Source organism: Cupressus sempervirens, chromosome 4 (assembly GCF_028749045.1).
Source record: "Cupressus sempervirens isolate cs-2001-9-10 chromosome 4, ASM2874904v1, whole genome shotgun sequence".
In the NCBI taxonomy this organism is placed as follows: Eukaryota; Viridiplantae; Streptophyta; class Pinopsida; order Cupressales; family Cupressaceae; genus Cupressus; species Cupressus sempervirens.
The window spans coordinates 591,626,324-591,633,779 of NC_143121.1; positions in this window are offsets into that span (position 1 = coordinate 591,626,324).

Sequence of the window (7,456 nt, forward strand, 5' to 3'; positions counted from 1 at the left end):
CACTATTCTCCCTAGTAGATAAAATTTTTTGTACATGATTAATATCACTATAAATATCATTTTTGGATTAGGGATGTCATCAATGACACATGCTTGTCCATCTTTCCTCACTCTTGTTAGTTTGACAAACTTATCTATAGTAATCTTTCCTATTGTCAACTTTGTCTAGTGGCATTAAATCCAATTACCCTACTAATAACATCCTTGGTAATATTATAGGGCTTATCCAACCACATATATTGTTAATGTACCCTACTTAGTATGAATCTTACCCATTCTTCTTGGAAACATTCATGGATATCTATAACATAGTGCAGGGGGTGTTATCCAGATGTCCCCTTTTAGGTTTCGAAGTCCCATTCTAACATAATGTTTCAAATAAATTATAAATTTTACTATCACAAAGTTCCATTTACCTTAAGATATGCACCCACATTCTTTGTGAGTATAATGTCATCTATTAGTGATGATGATTCTCCAACCATGTTCTTTACATCTGCCATCATAAGATTAATCTCATAATCTGGGTGCCTAGATTCCTTACTACTAACTAGTTCTACTTTATAAATTCCTTGTGCCATTGTAATTTATGACTGGTGGGTAGTAGTGTAGATTTTATTAAAATATCCTTGTTTTGTCTCTTTGATTTTGCCTATGCTATTTTAGGATATACCGCTCTCTGCGGAATAATGATGTGCAATATAATAAGCTAGATCTTTGTAAATGCACAACTCAAGAGTTTAAATTTGCAAAGTGGTAAATAAATTTTTGATAGCCTATTTGTAGCTTGCAATAAGAAATGTTAGGTTAATGTTAATATGCAATAATAAACAAAATACTTACCTACCACTTAACATGTAATTAATTCCAATGACCCATACAACAATGGTGATATTATCTTCATACTAATATCTTGTCACATGTAATCTATGCTTTGCTAGTCTATTTTTTTCTTTATTAGCACATGATTTCTCAATTTTGACTGGGGGATCAATTTATAATTTTTTTCCTTCTCACACAACCCCTTTAATCTTAGGTTAGATTAATTAGTTTTATATGTCTGTCCTTCAAAAAAAGTGCTCATAGGCTCGACCTTTACACCCTCATCAATCTTATTTGTCCATACTTCTTAGAATTCCTTTTTGGATTCCACTTTATCCACTATCTTGCTCTTTCCTTTGATATCAAATTTCTTCTTCTCAAACCTATTCTTTGATCCAAATTCTCTAGAAATATGACCTATGTTTCCATAGTAGTAACAAGTCATATATGTTCCCCTATAGGGTCCTAAGTTATTCCTCTCACAATTATTCAATTTTTAGTATTCCAAAACATATCCATTATTTCTAGAGGTCAAATGTACTAGTGTAGTGAACCTATTCTTGTAGGAAGGATTTGATGTTTTCTAAAATGACTAGTTTGATATTTTCTTGGATCTATAGACCTCAACCTTCATCCCATACTTTTTACAAAAGTAAAAATTTCCATTAAATATCCTCTCATTTGGATTCAATCAAAATTCTTATGCAATGTGACCATACTATTGGCAATTGTGACAATACCCATTGAAGGTATTTTGAACAATAGGTGAAATCTTTCTATGCCGACATTAAGTATGACCTATTTTATCACAACAATGACAAGTTGGTTTCTTATATTTCTTACCTTTAGACAATTTTTTTCCTTGTCTTCTAAAATTTTAGTCCTTATTTCTAGAAAATCCACCTTCTTTAGTTTTTTCATCAGCTTCATGGCCAACACTAGTTGAGCTCTTAGTCTTTCTTTGAGCTTTAAGTTTCTCATCCATATTCTTTGAATTATTGTTAAACTTATTTATCTTTTCATTTCTCTTGTTTGTGCTCTTTAGTTCATCAATAACTTTATGGATTTTTTCATCCTTTTATCTTGTGTCTTCCATAGCCATTCTCTTTTCTTCTAATGCTTCTCTCAATATATCATCAAATTTGTCTATTGCTGGTGCAACATTACCTTTCTCATTTTGGGCTTGACTTAACTTTACTAATGTATCTTCTATTTCTTTCTTCAAATGTGAGATGGTTTGTTCAACTTCTCATTTTCAATCATGATATTAGTGACAGTTTCCTCATATTTATTTATTCCACCACGTTCTTCCATTTTCTCAATAATTTCATGACTCTCATTGAGTTTCTTCATGAGTTTCTTTCTCTTTGACAACTATACTCAGTTTTTTTTCAAATCCTCAATAGTTTCAAGAGCTTCATCAAGCTACATCTTGTATCTAATGGATTCTATTTGATCTTCCAAATTGTTAGGTTTATTACTACTAGGGTTTAAGCTTTGAGACCAATTATTGGTCCCAACTTCCCCTGAGAGGGGGGAGGTGAATCAATAAAAATTCTCCAACCAATGTGTTGAGCTATTGTTCTTATAAAACTGAACAATAACCACTTGATTGATTCAACAACAATAAATGTAGTAATGTAAATGTATTTAATCTCATACATAAAAACATACATCAAGTGACACAAAGATCTATACATAGAAACCATTATGAGAGGATGGAAACTATGGTGGGGATAATATACCTGCTAAGCTTTTACTCTAGATAAAAGGTCTCCTAGTTAAAGGCTACACATTTTTCTTCTAAGAGCACATCTAGTTATGAATGTTTGTAACCTATTAGGATTACATAAGCTTATCAAAACTAACTTGTTAAAGAATTTAAACATTCCTTTAGGGAGGTACTTTGTTAGAGGATTTTCCATATGTTTTGTATTGAAGCATGCCTAGTTAAGAGACTAAAAATGATTAAAATGGTAAAAAAGAAATCAAAGGTTGATTTAAAATATATGGCACACCTTGCCTTGTAGATCTCCATTATTTTATATAGATATATTGATCTTCTTTTGTCATTTTTGCATTCACTATGATATCTATTGTATCACCACTTCTCCGATTTCAAAATCTTAAACAAATTCATGCATTCAAAATTTGAATAACATGTCTAAGTTGTACATGAAAACCTATAATACTTACTTCATAGGCTCTAGACTTATAGCCTTGCCAATTTTGTGTTAGGCCTAGGCCTAACCTCTCTATCCTTCCTTCTTTCCATCATTTTGTCTGAATTTAAATCAAGTTGTGGTGAGTCATCATGTTGATTGTGACTCATTTCTCTTCCTTGTCTTCATCTTCACACTAAATCCAATCAGTGTTGATTTCTACTGGTAGTCATGAGATGTAGTTATACCTTATTCTTCTTTGTCAATTTCCAATAAATGAAACCACTTTGGTGTACTAATTCCATTGAGGATTTTAAGATTAACAAAGACTTCCTTTAAGACAAAGGAATGATTGTATGAGTGGTTAACTATGCCTTTCGAGCTTACTAATGCACCTTGCACTTTCATGTGACTCATGAATGAGGTACTAAAAGAATTTATGAGAATTTTGTCACTGTTTATCTAGATGTTATTTTTACCTTTATTAAGACATTAGAGGAGCATATCATGTACATTCACAAGGTGTTCGAGAAGTTGAGAGAAGAAAAAATGCTAATTAATTTGAAGAAGAATATTTTTGTGAAGGAGTTAGTGTATATGGGATATGTAGCTTTAGTAAAATTTCTAAAAAATTGACCTTGAGAAAGTGAAGGATATGCTTGAATGGTATACTCAAAGGAGTGTTACTGAGGTAAGATACTTTCATGGATTGGCTAGTTTTATAGAATGTTTATTAGGAGTTTTAGTAGTATGTGTGGACCCTTGACTGAAATAATGAGAGGGGATATGAAAGAGTGTTAAATAAATGAGAAGGGGGTGAATCAATTATCCTTAGGCCCTTTAAAAAATTCATTAACTTTTACCAACTTGAACTTATTAGTAAAATCACTTAGTTAATATAATAACCTTAATCAACTAAATTAGAAAAGTAAATAACAATTTTGACATATAAATAGGAAATAACATGTAAAACATTCATGCACACATTAAGACTAATATTTTTAATGTGGAAACTTTATTAGGGTAAATAAAACTTGGGAATTGTCACCTAAAAATAATTCACTCTTCTAAAGTGAGCTTGATTAAGAGCCGACCTTGTTAAAGGTTACATACACATTTCCTAGATGTGGTTATATTAAGGAATTTTCACCAAATATCATCTAGACCTTGTGAACCTTCAATGAGTGGCCTATATAAAGGACTTAAAAACATTAAGTGGAATGTCACTTTACAAAAGGATTCACAAATAAAAATATCCACTTGAATAAGAGATTTTCTACTATAATGGTTAAAGAGAAACATTGAAATGATTTGATAAATATGCAAGTACCTTTAATTTTTTAGATCTCCATTCCACTGATATCTTTCATTACTAAGTAGTCATCACACCAACTCTTCACTCTACTTCAATTCACATTTTAGATCTACCCAATATCAACTTGTTTAGAAAAAAATTCCCCAACTCGACTAGCAAATAAACCAACAACGTTTGCCTTCTTGTCTCTTCCTTATATAGATATATTTTTTCCACTGCATCTCATTCCTTAAAGCTTTTCATGAATTCCTCTCATCCACACAATCACTAACTAACTTAGATCCATTGAATCTAGTGCTAGGTAAAATGTTTTTTGAATTTTGCTAACTATATCTTCACCTTGGAACTTGAACTTTTCTTGGATGTCAAATCACGTCTCAAACCTTCACCATAATATTTTATGTTGTTGATTTAATTTGTTGATATTTATACCTAACTTCATCCTTATCCTAGAATCTTCTAGAATAGCTCAAATATTTTCTTGATGTTTTCCTTTACACAATCTTCTACAAAATATTCTACTATACCAAACACCTCCATCACCTAGTTAATATTGTGCTCAGTTAACACTAATCTCACTTGACAATAATTCTTGTTCAACTATATCTCCTTCTTAGTAATACTTGACTCTCTTAACCTTCCTTTCTCTTCATTTACCAACCACCATTTCTAGCTTAGTGTAACTCATTGATTCATTATCTTTTCACTTTCTAACTTTACTCCTTTCTTACTAACCAAAATAACTGACTTGTATATCATCTCAAAACTTCTTGAAATTAAGTAAAAACACCAAATCAATATTATTATGTCATAGACAAACTCACTAGTTTCCCAATTAATTTCATGTACCTAATAATAGTTCTATATCTCATATTCTATATTTTCTATTGATTTATTTATATAACACTACATTGTTCAGATGATTTGTAACTTACATGAATTATCTCTATCAATTATCTTGGCATTAAATAGTAAAACATCACAACTGGTCTAACTATTCTACATGTACTTCATAGCTTGTTTATGACCTTATTCCTCACCACCATCACTTTCATTCACTAACATCAATTGTGTCCGACAATCTCCCCCTTCAACATTGATGAAAATAAATTATAAATTATACCATCCAATATAAAACTTCATACTTCATTATCTTCTTAGAAATACATCTCACTTATTAGATTCATCATGTTTTCCCCTTTGATTATGCTTATCTTTCTTTTTTTTGCATCAAATTTTAGCCTTCAACAATATATCTCTCCTTTGACAAAAATCATAAATGAATCTCTCCATAGCTATATATAACATATTTTATACTCTTCTCCTTTCTTTAGTATCTCATTTAGTTCATATACAGATACACTCCTCTTAGTTAATACACACATACACTTCTCCTTAGGATATTCAAGATCTCCTTTACTCTTTCTCTCCCCCTTTAATATCTAAAAAATTATGCTAAAAAATTATTTTCCATGTAGTTGTACCTTGTACCTTGCATGTACTAATCACTTCTATTTCATCACATCATTTTCACAACTTTAGGCAACTCGTAAAGAGTGAAGTCCTACATCAATTTACAAATAGATATTTTGATAATTCATGAATTGATGCAATCCTATATTTTTCTTTAGTTAACATTAGATACCAATTATTAGATATCTAAGAGGGGGTAAACTAATCCTTTAAACAATTCACCAACTTTTACAAACTTGAACTTATCAACAAAACCACTTGGTAAATAAAATAATCTTAATTTATTGAATCACAATAGTAAATAAAAGTTTTGACATGTAAACAAGAAATAAATGTGAAAATTTTATGCACATGTTAACAACAATATGTTTAATACAGAAACCCGATTAGGGTAAAAAATCACTTGAGAAATTTCACCCAAAAATAATTCACTCTTCTAAGGTGAGCTCAATAAAGAGCCAGCCATGTTAAAGGTTACATACACATTTACTAGATGTGACCCTATTAGTGTATTTTTACCAAAAATCATCTATAACTTGTCACCCTTCAATGAGTGTTCTATCTAAAGGAATTACAAATATTCAATGGAATATCACCTTACAAAAGGATTCACAAAAAGAACTGTAAAGTCCACTTAGTTAAGAGATTTTTTGCTACAATGGTTAGAGAGTAACAATGAAATGATATGATAAATATGCAAGTACTTTACTTGTTGAGATCTCCATTATGATCATATATTTCCTTACTCACTAATCATCACACCAAATCTTTACTCCACTTCAATTTGCACTTCATATCTACTCGGTATCAACTCATTTAGAAAATTCTCCACCAACTCAACTAGAAAATAGACTCGAAACATTTTCCTTCTTCTCTCTTCCTTATACACTCAATTTTTTCCATTTCATCTCAACCCTTAGGGTTTACATGAATTTATCTCATCCACATAATCACTAATGAACTCAAATTCATTGAATCTTGTGCTAGGTAAAACATTTTTCAAATCCTGCCATCTATATCTTTACCTTAGAACTTGAAATTTTCTTGGATCTTAAAATACATCTTAAATATTCACCTTCATATTTTACCTTGTTAATTTAATGTGTTGATCTTCCTAACTAACTTCAATCTTATCTTAGAATCTTCAAGAATAGTCTAGATCTTCACTTGATGTCATCCTTTACATGATCTTCCACAAAGTGTTGTCCTATATTAAACACTTCAATCACTCCATTAATACTACACTTGGTTAATACTAAGCTCACTTGATAACCATAATTTCTTGATTATATCTCGTGCTTGGTAACACTTGAGTTTTCTTAAACCTTCCTTTCTCTTCATTTATTGACCTCCATTTCTAGCTTAGTGTAACTCATTGATTCCTTATCCTTCCACTTTTTAACTTTACTCCTTTCTTACTATCCAAAATAACTTACTTGTACATCATATCAACACTCATGATATCATGTAAAATAATTAAACAAATATTATTCTACCATAGACCAACATATTAGTTGCCAAATTAAATTCACATACTTAACATCAATTCTACATCTCATCTTCTATATTTTTCATACATTTCTCCATTTAATGCACATCCTTCAAATGACTTGTAACTTACATGAATTACCCCTTTCAATAATCTTGACATTAATGACAACATAACAATTGAGCTAACTCTTCT